Below are 16,604 nucleotides of genomic sequence, written 5' to 3'. Positions count from 1 at the left end.
TGACAAAAATAGAAGCACACATTATTATCAACCAAATGTGGGACTGGATTATGAAAAATACAGGGGAAATAATATCCAAAATATATAGATATAGAAGTGACCTGGTTTGTTATTTTGTCATTTAAATTAAGAATTCCAGATCCCAATCTTTTCACAAAGATTTATTTCTTACTTCCCGAAGATTTTATGAGAAATAGAGCAGACTGGCATCCAGGGAAATGCCGTGAAATTTGCAACCTCTGTGAGCCTCAGAAAAATGGCGATAATAAAGTTGGCTTTGTAGGGTTCTTATAAAGATTAAAATCATTTTTCAAGTATCTAGTATAGTATCTAGCACACTGCAGGCACTCATTAAATGTAGTGCAGGTATGTGCTTTTCTTTTGTTTTCCCACCAAAGTCACAAATGAGTGAGAAAGCAACAACTGGTAAGTCAATCTTGAGTCAAGCTTGGCACCAAGGCTGATTGTGAAAGGTTCTTGTCCTGCTTCCAGTGCCTGACTTGAGATCTGAAGCAGAAAGGGGATGCTGAGAGCAGTCCTGCATTCTAAAGATGAAGGGTTTCTGCCAGAAGGTAGAACTTTGCTTTTCATGGACACTATGTCATTATGTACTAAAGTTCGGTGTATTCTTCAGGTTTGTCTCTAATAGATGTGAATACAAATCAGTGATATTTAATGATTTCATATGTATTTTGTTCAATAGCTTAGGAAATCTAATTTTCAAGGATTAAGTAATTTTAAATGAAGGATATAAGATATGATACAAGAAAAAAGAAAGGTTGTAATATATATTGGGTTGATATCTACAGATTATTTGTCATTCCGTGTCTGAAAGCTGCAATGTATAATCCATTTGCTTTTTCATTTCCTCTATTCAAATTCTATCTTCAACATAGTGAGCCCAAACAAAACCAAATTCCTTTCATGCCCTCTACTGGATATCTGAAGTTAAACATCAATAACACTGCAAAGTAACCAAAATAATGATACACATAATATCCAGAATGTTCTTTTACAGCCTCTTTAAATAAAAATTCAGATACATTGGTTCGCTGATATCAGAATTCCTTTTTCTGCCTAAAAATGCAAATTTCAGAGTCACTTCTTCATATTATATGGAAATTATTTGTTGAGGGAAAAGGAGTGAATAAATGTAGTTTGTATAACTGTCACCTTTGAGGTGTCTCAAAGGAACAGCAGTGTCACTGGCTGCTGTGATACTTAAGCTTCCTTTTTTTTTCTGTCCTGGTTCAATAGTAAAATCTACCAGCAGTTGAAATCTATATTAGGAGGGTGGTATGGTAGAGCCCACAACTGAAAAAATTCTCCATATTAGCTGTTCCCATCAGACAAAACCCATCAGAAGGAAAGCAAAGAAATTCTTTGCTTGGTGACCTGGCTGTCTATGACCATCTTGGCATCCACTTTAAGGGTGTCTGGAAAGATGTCCCCTTGCCCCCAGTTCAGCTCACCTACCCTCTCCCAGGGCATTGTTTTACTCAGCAGTGCCATACCAATTATTAAATTTGTAAAATTTCCATAGCAGTTGTTATGTGGCCACTGCCCTTAGCTACCATCTGCCACTCACCACACCTTGGCTTTCTCACAATCAAGAAATTGAAAGGTCAAATCCGGGTCTACTCACTCCACGAAATTTCCAGATCCAATCCACCCAGACCCCTACATCCTTCAGGCCCTACACAGGCCTAAATGGGTGTAGTCCTGTCTATGTCAACCGGGCCCCAGACATCAGCACCAGAGATGTTACCGCAGACCTACACGTCAGCAGGACCAAGGAAGAAAGGAGGTCCTATGATTTTCTCTCTATGTAGCAATAATAGGTAAGATTTATGGAGAACATATTACATGCCAGGTACAATACACATTGTTTCATTCACTCTGTAACAGCTCTGTTTTACAGATGAGTAAACAGAAACATCTGATAACTTCCACCTAGTGCATGGAGAACTAGAATTTGAAGCAGGTCTGACCAATACCAAAGCCTGATGTCTAGTGAATTTCACACCATGCTGCAAATCTGAAGACTCTGCAGCAGATTTTGAAGGTACTTCCAGCAGAGGAGTTTCAGAAATGGTTTGCACAAACACAGGATCACCAAGTGATCACATGGGAAGACCACGTGGGAAAGTGGGTAGTCTCAGTCACTCTCAGTTGCACCCTCTACTTCAGGGAGGGGAAGGGAACAAAACTTCAGATTACCAATGATGCAACTCCCATAAAAACCAAATAAGAAAAGCCCCCCAGACTCCTCCTTCAGCCTGTTATTTAATATTGGGTGCTGAAGGATCTTTGGGGATGGGAGGAGGAGCAATCATGATTCTCATGCAAATATAAAACATACTTATGTCAAACTTTCATTTAACTCATTAATTAAACGAGGTAGCAGGTAAAATACTAGTAGAAGCTAATAACTCAACATGAAATCCCGTAGCTCAATTGCTTGGTGATTGAGAGAATAAGGCTTCATTAACAACAGGTTCAGAGGAAGCCAAAAAGCAGAGACATTTATAGATCAGGAAGAGTGAAATGGATTTGCAAATGGAAACAAAATTGGTGCTTTTTTGTGTGTGGACAGGGGGAGAAGTCAATTAACTTTCCACTGGACAGAATTTATTTATATGTCTATGGACATATTTGCATTGCTATCAGTTTTGTACAAGTTAACTTTTATCTCTACAAAATTGTACAATAGCCTAGTCAAAGACAAAGGTGCATATTCTGATAGGAACATAATCCCCAGCAGTGGTGATAGCATTACCTTTAATATTACCTTGAAAAGACATTAATCCTGATTAATCTTGTTTGTTTGTATATTCCAATGTCTTTTTTTTTTTTTTTTTTTTTTTTTTTTTTTGGAGACTGAGTCTACCTCTGTTGCCCAAGCAATTGTTCATGCAGTAGCAAGATCTCAGCTCACTGCAACCTCCGTCTCCTGAGTTCTAAATGATTCTCCTGTCTCAGCCTCCGAGTAGCTGGGATTACAAGTATGTGCCACTACACCCAGCTAATTTTGTTTCCTAACATGATCAAGTGGTGAAAAAATTAATAGAACTGATACGTTAGCACTGGCCTACCTTTATGAGCAGTTGCCTTAGGGTTTGGATTGGGAATGAGTAAGAAAGATTAGAAAAATCAAAATTTACCTTCTCCAGCCTCATTCTCAGCACAGTATTTCAGAGATGAAATATAAAAGCAAAGATCTGTAATCCCAGCACTTTGGGAGGCCGAGGTGGGCAGATCACCTGAGGTCAGGAGTTGACCAGCCTGGCCAACATGGTGAAACCCTGTCTCTACTAAAAATACAAAAAACTAACCGGGCGAGGTGGCGGGCGTCTGTAGTCCCAGCTACTCGGGAGGCTGAGGCAGGAGAATGGCATGTACCCGGGAGGCGGAGCTTGCAGTGAGCTGAGATCCAGCCACTGCACTCCAGCCTGGGCGACAAAAGCGAAACTCCATCTCAAAAAAAAAAAAAAAAAAAAAATAGCCAGGTATAGTGGCATGCACCTGTACTCCCAGCAACTCTAGAGGCTGAGGCAGGAGAATCGCTTGATCCCATGAGGTGGAGGTTACAGTGAGCCGAGATCGTGCCACTGCACTCCAGCCTGGGTGCCACAGTGAGACTATGTCTCAAAAAAAATAAATAAATAAAAATTTAAAAAGCAAAGATATGTTCTCATTTATTAATTAATGTAACTAGTTCTTATTGACACCTACTATATGCCCCACTCTAGAAGACTATGGGTCTACATGGGTTTCCGGTGAACTAGTCAAGTAACCATGACTACACACATTTAACACCAAACAAGATAAACTACCAATCCAAAAATACAGTGTAGAAAATTCTGTTCACCTGTTCATCACTTAGGCAGTTTACTCACCCATTTGTTTTTTCATGGCTGATACAACTTGTCTGCGAATTTTTCCCCATACTCTTGCTCCGCCTACTCCCATCATCCCCAGCTCTAAGGCTGGAGCATTCTTGCTCATTTGAAGGTCTATTAGAACACCCCAGTAAAGTAGTAAGTCTTAAAGACAGTATCACATCACAGTAGAACTGGGATAAGATTTTCTTTGATAGCAAAATCATAACCCTTTCCAAAAAATGTACAAGCTGGAGGCCTTCTTTCCATGCCTTTAATCTTCAGCCTTATTATCTAAGATTTTATTTATACTTGATTTAAAGTTTGCAAAATTTCAAATCAAATTAGGTCTGTATTGATGTAAACATGGGTGAGCCAGGGTGCCATTGGTGGGCAGAGAGAAAGATGACATGTATCTACCAGAAGGTGGCAGTGTTGTTTCTCCAAACATCTCACAGGGCAGACAGGCTCTAGAATGTCAGGATTAAAAACTAGGTGAGGTTATTTCTTGACCCATTCTACAGTTAATTCTCACATGCCATATACAATAAACAATATGGTCTCAATCTACTGCAAGATTCATATGAAATAATTCCCAAAATATACACAGAGGCAAAACATCATCAAAATATTTTTCTTTTAAAGTATAATATGAGTTGACAGAAATGTATTGCTCCATCACTTTGTGCAAGTCTTCCTGCTGAAGTTCTATGTGGAAGACAAATGGAAATAAAGGATCTTTATAAGGTTCTTTAAATTCCTTTATGGAATTTGGGATATACCTGGGAAGAAAAACTATATTCATAAAATCATCGGAATGTCTCTCATTTAAAATTCCTGGCCCCAATCTAATTAGACGCTTCTAGATCTTTCCTCCTCTTAGACACCAAACTAGTCAATTGTCATCTAACTCTTAGGTCTCTCTTCATCCTTAGCCTATCACGGCCATACTTTATTTAACCCTTTCACTTCTTTGACTTGAAGTATCTCAGCACTTTATATTTCTGGTGCTGGAAGGCAAAGAAAACAAGTCTCGAGGTAGCCCTTTGCAGTGGAAATCAAGGGGACATTTTTCAATCCTTCTTCCCTGACAGCCAAATATTACTGAACTCTGAGATCTTGGGAGGATGCCTGACTTGAGCCTTGCACTTCTCCCAAGGCTTACTAGCCAATGTGACATTTCACACAGAAACCCCAGCAGCCTATCTACATGGAACAAAATTTAGCAGCCAACAATAAAAAACAAAAATAAAAAGGCTTATATTGCTTATATTCCCCACAACTTTAACCGTTTCACAACTACATGTTAGTATGTTTACTAATATGTTATAAAAAAGAATGGTTAGTATTCTTTACATTCTCCTCAGCTTGCCTCAACAACAACAACAACAATAATAACAGTAATCAGTAGTCTATTGTAGGGTTTTTTCTCTATCATGCAAGAGTTCTTGTTTGGTTGTGATTACATGAAAGTCACCATATGAACACCACGTCTATATTACTACCATGGCTCAGAAAGCTCATTAATTGAGTGTCTCTGACACAATGTTACATAACTCTGGAAATGACATAGTGGGGATAGAAGGAGTGGTTAGTTGTGCATTAGTCTATTTTACCACGCTTACAGACAAAACAAATACTAAAGTCAGCTAACATCTACTGATCTCTCTTCTGTCCACCATCTCTCAGATTTGAGGTTGTTTTATTAAAGTTCATTGCTGAGAACACAAAGGCTGATGCTACAGAGGGGAAAACACCAGATCCACTACCAAACAGCTAAAGCCATATGCGCTTGCTCCATGAATGCCCATTTTTCATCTTTAGTGGGCTTCAAAGTTAAATAGGACAGATAACACACAGGAAAATACGACTGTAGCAAAAGACAGAAACTACACTGTGGCTACAATTAAATCTTTATACCAATCATGCATGTTTAATGTGAACGTTTATGGAAATTGTCTCTTAATGTTTAGGTGGTGGTTTTCTTCATTGGTTATTTATGATGCTTTGATCCTGGAAACACAAGCTAAATGAGAAAGCCAGAGAAAGGGATTTACTTAACAACAGATAACCCTGTCCTATTATAAATTACAAGAAGAAAGCCAATCATCTTTCGAGCTGCATCATCATAAACAAACTTAAAAAGAAGAAGCTATCAGGATTCATGGCATCTTTTTTCCTTCCCAACTTGGAATTCCCCAGTATGCACTGTCTGACTGGTTTCTGTTCTCTAGTAGGGATAGGTCCTTTGCCATGTTGATTAGCTTAATTGTGCCATTTTAGTATTTGGAATGTGAACATAGAAAAAAATTTTCAATAAAATCGAAGAATTAATAGTTAAATGCCTTCAGCCAAGTAGGAATAGTTTAAGGGAGAGGGCAGTGATGGATATTAAAATTAGGTCTAAGAGTAGAAAAAAAGAAAGGGCCTGAGAACCCCAGGAGCGAAGCTGACTCTGAGTCTGTTCAGTTCTTCAGTGTTGATTCAGGTCTCTCAAAGTTAGACCTCCAGAGGGGTCTTTATTCTGAAATGTGAGTGTGAGATTCCTAGGAGAATATTATAAATCTGCAGTGCACATTCTCCTGGGATTAAGCTTCTTCAAACACATTCACCAATGTGAAAGTAACTGAACCCACATGCTAAGCCTCAAAGCAAGACCACTATTTATTTGATTCTACCTCTCTCAAATTACGTGTCCAGCCAGACGCGGTGGCTCATGCCTGTAGTCCCAGCACTTTGGGAGACCGAGGCAGGCAGATCATGAGGTCAGCAGATCGAGACCATCCTGGCTAACGCGGTGAAACCCCATCTCTACTAAAAATACAAGAAATTAGCCAGGCGTGGTGGCGGGTGCCTGTAGTCCCAGCTACTCGGGAAGCTGAGGCAGGAGAATGGCATGAAACCGGGAGGCAGAGTTTGCAGTGAGCCGAGATGGCGCCACTGCACTCCAGCCTGGGTGACAGAGTGAGATTCCATCTCAAAAAAAAAAAAATTATGTATCCTTGGATGATTGCTTAGGACACATATTGATATCAATATGCCTAGGACACATATCATCCAAGAAATTCTGCCATTTTCAGAAAAGCTAATTGATGTTTGGCTCTGTGTCCTGAAAAAAAATGGATTAATCCCCACTTCACACTAGGGATAATCTCTAGAAATATTATAAACATATTGAAGATGCCTGGAGTAAACAGAAAAGCTAGAAACTTGTGCGGCAGTTTATTTCCGTATCAGGAGGAGATCCCATGAGTCACTCATGACCATTCACATGTCTAAAGGAAACTTTCCAAGTTTTGCTTTTACAAAGCCAAGAAATTTTGCCCCCCATGGGAAATAAAATGCAGCAAACAAGGTAAAAAAAACTGTCTTAGGTAGTCTCATCAACCAGTTACCCACCAGGGATGACAGCTCCTGGCTACCCTCCAGCCTGTGAACAAAGCTAGACCTCCCAGATCCCAGGCCCTGCTGACGTCTACCTTTTCTTAAGCCCATTCTTTAAGCAGCATCTTCCTGCCTATCAGGCCTGGGCACCCTCCGAGGTAATGCAGAAAGCCGGAAGAGAACTCTACAAAAAGGGGTGAAATCATTCGTGGAATCTACAGGAATTGGCATATTTTCTGAAATGGTTCCATGCATGACTTTGTCACACATATTAGCTGGCCTGGCCCAACGGGCAGGATCGTTGTCAAGACTGAGATATTCAGTTCACTGCAGAGGATGGGGACTCTAATAATAACAGTTAAAACCATTTCTGGAAGGGTTCTATAATAGCACACTTAGACCTGGTGCTAACCACCTTTGAATCCACATACATAACATAAATAAGTGGAGTTTTTAAAAAATGAAATAAAGTCACAGTTATTTCTTATTCTGAGTTGTGTTCCATGACCCTGTTCACCTTGTGAAAACTCGCCAAGCTCTCCACTTAGAAGTGTGTACATTTCCATATACGTCAGTAAAATGTTTCCTTTAACAAAAAAGCAGAGGATTGTTTTAGATATGATATCATCAAATTCTGATCTGTAGGGCAAATCCTGCCACCTACTGCTTTTGATGACCTGTGATCTACAAATGGTTTGTATATTTTTTAATGGCTGGAAAAAAATTAGAAAAAATGTTTCATGGCACTTGAAAATTATATGAATTTATTGAAATATAATTACATTCATTCCTTTACATATTGTCTATGACTGCTTTTGTGCTACAACACCATAGTTAAGCAGTTGCAACAGAGACAGTATGGGCTGCAAAACCTAAAATATTTATATTATTATATGCTATTTATAATATATATAAATATTTGTATTCATATCTGTCCCTTTACAGAAAATATTTGCTCACCCTTGTTCTAAATTAAAGGGCAAAAGGTACAGGACAACCAAATACAGTGCATAATTCTTAATGGTTCTAGATCAGAAAAAAAAAATCCTATAAGGAACATTTTGGAAACAATTTGGGAAATGCAAATATGTTTTGTATAAAAGACAGTAAATTTATAACAATGTTAAATTTCCTGGTATGATAACAGTGTTGTGGCTATGTGAGAGGATGTCCTTGCTCTAAAGAGATATATACTCAAGTATGTAGAACAGGAAGAGTCTAATATTTGTAACTTACAAATGATTGGGGGAATATATACAAAGAGTGCACAAATGTATCACAAATGTGATAAAATGTTAACAATCAGTAAATGTAGATAAAGGATATAAGGGTTTTTATCCTCCTATTCTTTCAACATTTCTGGAGGTTTGCAAGTTTCCAAAATAAAAAGTTGAGGACAGTAAATACAACCATAAAAACAATCATTTTAAAAGAACTCACCAGTCAGGATGTAAATGATTGATCAGTGCCACATGCTGAGGGTCAATTAGTTAATACAAGTGGTTTGAGGTTTGCATCTAAACCTCTTCAGCAGTTGTATTTTGGGGGTTGTCATCTATCAGCGCACAGTTCTCATCCTTGTGGCTTTTCTGAATTCTCCTTTCTGTTTTTTCTGAGCTGATTCCAGACTGCAAGGGGTTTACCAAAGATTTACTTGTCATTTGATCTCCACATTTGCAGCAAATATGATAGTCAGTGTTTATCCTGTCTTTCAAGAAACTTTTTTTTAATTACCCACATACAATGTGGTTTTCTGTTTTTCCTAGTGGGTCATAGAAATCCATCATTAAGTGTCATTTTGCCTTTTAAGAATTATTTAATTCCTTGAAGATTTATTATCTCTTTAATCAGAGCAGACTCTTAACACACCAGTAATGACCAGTAACATACCAGTAATTACACACCATTTTCAACCTATATTTCATCTGTGTATTTTTATGGGAGTTTCTTTTCTAAATTATGCTTTTGTCTGTGGGCAGTAGTCTTGAGGTTTAGGAACCAGCTGATGTACCGTTTATCTTGAAAGGCTACATATGGATCTGCAAGGGCTTTGAAATTCCATTCAGAAGCACTTGCAGGCAGGGACCATAATGCATTGCTGATTCTGGAATGTAGTAAATGTAATTGTCACTCTTTGGGACCAGTCCCTTGACTTTCATGTCAGGTTGGCTCATTTTAATATAAACTCCATTTTATCACATTTATTTTGTCTCAGATTGTCAAGCAGAGGCTGTGCAGGTTGTGGCTTCTCAAGAAAAAGAAAACAGCATTTGTTTTATTAATAGAGTCGATGGTTTCTTCAAAGCAAAAATGTAGATCAGAAACAAATTATTCTTTGCCCACTGGCTGAGATTTAAAATATCTCTCCAACTGTCACAGAAAAGAACTAGACTTAATTCAATGTAAAATACATGAACCAGTTTCTAAAAATAAAATTGGAAGCACTTTAGTTGCTATAAACTTCATTCCAGGAAAGTGAGTTATATGAGTATTTTATATTGTTTTATGGGACTTGGAGATTAAAATGATTTTTGGTTGACATCGTGTCGGCTTCCTATTTGAATCAGTCCAGAATGAAGCTGAATAGAATTACAGGGGAAAAAATGAATGACCATTACTGGCAGTAAAACAACCAGGCTTTGCCAATAACATTTTAAACACATATACATACACTTTACACCCCCTCCACATTTTTTATTGGTTATGTCCACATAGACTGAAAATTCTACACCAGTGGTTCCTCTGGAAGCTCATTCTTGGTGACTGAAACTGTTTTATGGCATGGTCAGCTCCACAGTTTGGAGGAAGGGGGCAGTAATCGTCTCTCTGTGACCCTCATATCCCCAAACTCCCATTCAAAGTCAGCAATAGGTAGTATTACCTTCTTCCTGTGAAAAGGTTAAGCTCTGATGGAAATGAAATGTTTGGTGAGCCCTGAATAGGGCTTTTGCAAAAGGAAGTGCAAAAGTTAAACAATCAGACATAGGTAGTGGAATAATAGTTTATATCTTTTTTCTTCTTGGTAATTTCTTTTTATTGTCCAGTACTTCTATCATTTCTACTGAACCTTAATGCTAGGGCTTATTATCCCAGTGAAGAAGGAACACTAAAAATCTTAGCATGAATGAAAGAATCAAATAATGGGCTCAAAAGCCTATGTTGAGTTCCAAAAATAGGTTTTAGGCCTATGGCAAAGACAGATTTGAAGGAGATTGGGGGAAGTTTTCTTAAGCTCCAGAAGGAAAAGTACATGAAGCTCTCAGAACATAGTGTTTTATGACAAAGTCTAATCTCTAACTGCAAAAGTACTTGTCCCAAAATATAGAGAGATGATAAGACTTAAGGGAGGGAGAACATGGGGAGTCAATCAGCTAAAGGGAGTTAGTGATGTGGTCTCTGTAAGAGGGTTCCACATGCTGCTCCCTCTGGGTCCAAAACCCTGGGAAAGAAGGGAAGATGGAAACCTTCAGAAAGATGCAGGAAGACTCTGTGTCTGAAATGCTGGGAGGAAGCCGCCTTTCAGGGCACCCCATGCCAACATGGAGTAGCTGCAGTAAAATGGAAAGGATGAGGCATGTTCAAGGAGAAAGGAGATGAGACCCCACCTCATACTCAGATGCCACACTGAAGGAGCCCCTGCAAGTGATCAGGGACTTGAATGAGCACAGAGGGAACTAAAATATCAACTTGCAGAAGAGGAAGAGAGATTCCCACAGTAGAGGCTGTGGGATGGGCAGCCACAGTCAGAGATGAGATGGGAAAATGTTGCTGAGTTTCAGAAGCCAGAGAGCCACTGGCCAATGTTGAGGCAGGAAGTACGGGAAAGCAACAGGGGAGACACCAACCAGCAGAGCTATTGTCCTGCAGTGAGCCTGTTGCGACAAGAGGCTTTGAGTGACAGCAACAGTGGATGCCAGTGGAGAAGTAATTGCAGATCAAAGGTTTCTCTGCCAATGTCAAAGTTATGCGTAAGTCTTCCAGAACCTCTGACCAACCCCAGGGAGATGGCAAGGAAAAGGAAGGTGAGGTGAAACAAAATGCCTAGGTACCCCCAAAGAGACTGAGTTTAAGCTAAATGCAGTGGTTCTCAGCCAAGGACAATTTTATACCTCCAGGGACATTTGATATGATCTGGAGACATTTTGTGGTTGGCACAACTAGGAAGAGCAGGAGGCTCCTGGCGTCTTGTGAGTGGAGGCCAGGGATGCTGCTAAACATCCCAAAACATGTAGGACAACCTTCACAACAAAGAATTATCCTGTCCAAAATGTGAAGAGTATTGATGTTGAGAAACCCTGAGCCAAAGTAACTGAGTTATCAGCAGAAATGAGAACATGAGAAATGTTTAAAAAGGAAATTTACACTTTTGCACACCCAAATTCCTATAACTGAACACACACACACACAATAACACAAAGATGGAGGTTTGAAGAACATGGGGGAGTGGAAGTTAAAATGGTAGTAGACAGCCCTGAGAAATGTCAAAAAATTTTTAAGCTCACAACTGCACTTTTTTTTTTAGGCAAAAAGAAGTCTTGCCAAAAAGTTACAAGCAGTCAAAATGTGACTGTTACTGGCACTATTTTGACCTTGTAGTTTTTGCTTCTCCTTGGTCAACAAAAGGGTGTGCAGGCTGCACTTTCCCCAGCTGGGTGAAAAGAAAAAAAAAAAAGGGCAGAGGAAACTGGAATAGACTTCTACTCTACTGACACTGCTCCTCAGATCCAACATCAAGCTAGATAAGCAAGCCCTGGCTGGTCAGTCTAGAGGTTGTTGTTCCACCACTGAGTGACACAGGCCATGCTACATTTGCAAGAAAAAAATGAGCAGGAAAAACAAGTGTAGGTCACTGGGGTTGAGCAGGCATCCACCCCTTCAAAACTCTGCATGGAAGAGGTAATCCTTGTAAGAGGCACAGCTTACCAAGGCACAGAGCTTCCAGTTCTTGTTGTAGCTGAATAAGATGGTAATATCCTGGCTGCTCGTTTCAAAGTCTGTGACTCAGCAATGCATTCTGGTATCACAGACCTGGGGATCACCATCAAGTTCCTCTGCCTGAGAACTGGGTCCCAACCTGGATCGCCTGGCTATGATCACCTTGATCTTGGGATCCTCCAGGAGGGAAGGGTTCTCAGCCTTGGCCCAGGGCTGTCAGGAGAGCCAAGGGGACCACAGGCAGTCACCACAATGCCTTTAGAGTGGCAGTACTTTATTAACTTCTCCTGAGTGAGGCACGGGTGGCACTCCATTTGGTTAACTGCTGGCTTATAGTTTAACCCAGGTTTGTTTAAAATCCCCTCAACCTGGAGATGGTTGAAGGTGGAGATGCCAGTAACTTTCACCAGCCCTTCATCCACCAGCTCTTTATGGCCACCCATGTGTCCACAATGTCAGTGTCACTGGGAACCATGTGCCTGACTCATCCAATGGGAAGGATTCCTTCCCAGGCTTACAGCTGGCTGGCCAGAGAACAAGATAGTAGTCCAGGTAGCCCTGCTTAGGGTCACTGAGCATCTTCTGACAGGCTCTTTTCACCAGGCCCTTTCCATGGTACGTGCAGCAGAGTTTGCTGATGATGAAGAGCTCCTCATGCTTCACCATCTGCCCCCTGAACTTCTCCTGAATGGCCACCCCTATCCCATTCTCATTCTGGTACCTGGGCTCAGTTGATGTGGCGGTACCTGATATCAATCGCCACCTTCACAGCCTTGGCCACCTGGCCTGGAGAGGACATTCAGGTGCCCAGCCCCAGGATGGCCATCTTCATGCCATTGTTGAGCACGAGGTGGCTGGCCATGGATGCAGTGCTTCCCAGACCACTTCCCAGAAACATGCACAGAAACTTCAATATTTAAAGGTTAGGTAGGAAACACCAGTAAAGAAAGACTTGGAAGAACTCGGGAGCAGTGGCTCACGCCAATAATTCCAGCATTTTAGGAGGCCGAGGCGGGTGGATCATGAGGTCAGGAGATCAAGACCATCCTGGCTAACATGGTGAAACCCTGTCTCTACTAAAAACACAAAAAAATTAGCCAGGCGTGGTGGTGGGCACCTGTAGTCCCAGCTACTCGGGAGGCTGAGGCAGGAGAATGGCGTGAATCCGGGAGGTGGAGCTTGCAGTGAGCCAAGATCGCATCACTGCACTACACTCTGGACGACAGAGTGAGACTCTGTCTCAAAAAAAAAAAAAAAAAAGAAAGAAAGAAAGAAAGACTTGGAAGAGGGACAGCAAGGTACTAAAGACACCAAGAGAGTGTATATTATCACAACAACTAACGAAAAAGGACAGAGGAGCTCAAGAAGGACAGAGTAAACTGTGTAAAATGCCCTAAGAAATCAAGGTGATAAGCTAAATGTACAGATGAGTTGAATTCTGCTTCTTGTCTATTAGGGGAGGTGGGGAGGAATGGGATCCAGAGAACACATGAAAGGATTCGCTTTAGATGAAAGAGATTCCTCCTCCACTGGAACAGGAGAGAAGAGAATAGGTGCTAATACAAGTAGGTTTATAAATCGTATTGCAATAAGTTGTGAATTTCCCACTTAGGAAGCAAAAAGTCATCTGCAGAAATTGAGAGGAAGAGAAGAGAAGCCAGAGAGTGTGGAAGATTTGAAATGGCAATTATAGAGAGTGGTGGGCCAGTCAATTAAATCAATTTGGTAGGATGCACGGGCAGCATGGAGTGCCCAGTTGAGGCTGGTGACTATGAAACTGTAGTGACAATGGGCAGCCTATATGTGATAACTCCCCAGCACTTCTCAGCTGCCTGATACAATCACAGAGATGACAAAATAGCTAGTTTAGCCAACAGAGGGTTTGGTTAGGATCAGTGGTTATTTAAGTGGGATTTGTGTCCGAATCACACTGGGAATTTTTTGGGAACACTCACATACATGCATGGACTATGTCCCTGAGATTCCAGGCTTCATAAACCTGATGGTTGGCCAGGACATCTGTGTTCGGAGGAAGTTTCCCAGTGATGTGCAACAGCAGTTATGAACCACTCATCAGTTCGGGTGCAACTAAAGAAGACTGACAAGGGAGTGAGCAAGAGTGACATTGGGACAATGGGCAGTAAAATCTAATCCAAATTCAAGAGAAAGGTAAAGACATAGCGTCTCACAGGTAGGGATAATACAGAGATCAATAGGTAGGAGATCCCATAAACTCAAATAACAGGACCTATATAGAAAGAGTGCTTATAGCAAGTCCTAGAAAGGGCGAATTTAGGCTGGGCACCGTGTCTCACACCTGTAATCCCTGCACTTTGGGAGGCCGAGGTGGGTGGATCACCTGAGGTCAGGAGTTCGAGACCAGCTTGGCCAACATGCTGAAACCCCGTCTCTACTAAAAATACAAAAATTAGCTCGGCAAGGTGGCAGGTGTCTGTAATCCCAGTTACACAGGAGTCTGAGGCAGGAGAATCCCTTGGACCTGGGAGACGGAGGTTGCAATGAGCTGAAATTGTGCTACTGTACTCCAGTCTGGGCAACAAGAACAAAACTCCATCTCAAAAAAAAGAAAAAAAGAAAAAAAAGAAAAAAAAGAAAGGGCAAATTTAGGGGATATTTTTATTCTCATCATAAATTTTTATGGAGAATAAAACAATAACCTATAATCTCCCATAAAGCAGTATTTTCGGGCTGGGCACGGTGGGTCACATCTGTAATCCCAGCACTTTGGGAGGCCAAGGTGGGCAGATCATGAAGTCAGGAGATCGAGACCATCCTGGCTAATATGGTGAAACCCCATCTCTACTAAAAATACAAAAAAAAAAAATTAGCCTGGGCATGGTGGCGGGAGCCTGTAGTCCCAGCTACTGGGGAGGCTGAGGAAGGAGAATGGCATGAACCGGGAAGGTGGAGCTTGCAGTGAGCCGAGATCGTGTTACTGCACTCCACCCTGGGTGACAGAGCAAGACTCTGTCTCAAAAACAAACAAACAAAAAAACAAAAAGCAGTGTTTTCTTGTAAATGATGGCCCAGAAATGCTTGCTATTTCTTTGATACTAATTAAACACTGAAATTTCTACAGATTGATTAGGTCATAGAATGTTGCCCATAGCGGCTATAAGCTTGTGCCCCATTATTCACAGATGTCTGCCCACAGTGGACAAAAAACAAAAAGAAGAACACACTTTAAGTATGGAAAGAGAAAATCCATGATGAGAAGGGCTGTCAATACACTGACAGCTGGAGCTCCTGGGGAAGCTTTAATCACTTTACCATAAGCCATGGTTTTTTTGTCATCCAAACTGCAAGAGAGTAACACTAAATAAGAGACAGAGGTTGTAACATTCTTATACAATTCATACTTTGCCGTTTTCCTGTACATTTACTTTTATAATTCTCCTTATAGTAAATAAAGTTATCCCTATAAAAGAACATTATTTTAGGATGGAGGCAATAAGAAGACTTTGAATAATGAGAGCCTTAGAAAACAAATTCGAAGAATTTTCACCTCGGGATAATAAATTATTTAGATAGATCATGTTTTTAAGACCAATGAATCTTTAAAGTTGTCTGCTTCTAATTTCAAGAATATTAGCTATGATCTGTGATATTCTCATCCCCCAGCAGCCCTTCTGCCCAACACTACCAACAAGGAAGATTGCTTGTGCGTTGGGTTCAGTGTCTAACTCCACTGGCATAGTGGAGACTGAGCCTGTGCACTGGCCTGAGGGGCTGAACAAAGTCTGTGAAGAGAAGAGAACACCCTCTGAAAATTGGCCTCCCAGCCTGGCCTAAGGGTGACTTCTCCTGTCACACTCTATGGGGTTGGCCGATGGTGAAGGAGGAGTCTCTCCTTGTAGCATTCCCTCAGGGACAAGTTTCTATATTAAAATCTAGTGGCTTCCAGAGCTTTGTTTTGTTTTGATTTTTTTCCCCAGGATTGGATCCAAATTCAATGGCAGAGAAGACTCTTCAGGGTCCAGCCACTGGTTCCATCTCTAGCCCCTCTCCTATCACTTTTCTCTCTCTTTGAAGCCTGCACACCAGCCACACCAAGTGATAGTATTTCTGGGTGATAACATGCTTTCATGACTGTGTCTTGTACATATGTCTTATACACAATCCCTTAAACCTCCTGGTTGGGAGACAGAGCACAGATTCTATTCCCAGCTTTGCCATCAACTATACAGGTGACCTCAGTTTGTTTCTCTGTCTATAGCATAAGGGGGTTAGAGGCTTAATCATTGCTAAGTTGTGGCCTATGGTTCAAATCTGGCCCCATATAAGCTTAGACATGCATTGTGTGTGTGTATCACTCTCCAGTCCAGCCCAGCCCAGTCCCCCACTTTCTCTCATCTATACCCAGCAGTGTTACACATTTACATC

General features: G+C 40.9%; 1 pseudogene; it reads right to left on the bottom strand.

The window, feature by feature from the left end:
- Positions 1–12,140: 12,140 nt before the first annotated feature.
- LOC111554434 lies at positions 12,141–13,062 on the bottom strand (annotated as a pseudogene).
- Between the last annotated feature and the right edge of the window lie 3,542 nt (positions 13,063–16,604).

Source organism: Piliocolobus tephrosceles, chromosome 6 (genome assembly GCF_002776525.5).
Source record: "Piliocolobus tephrosceles isolate RC106 chromosome 6, ASM277652v3, whole genome shotgun sequence".
In the NCBI taxonomy this organism is placed as follows: domain Eukaryota; kingdom Metazoa; phylum Chordata; class Mammalia; order Primates; family Cercopithecidae; genus Piliocolobus; species Piliocolobus tephrosceles.
This window is presented reverse-complemented; position numbering and strand designations above follow the sequence as displayed.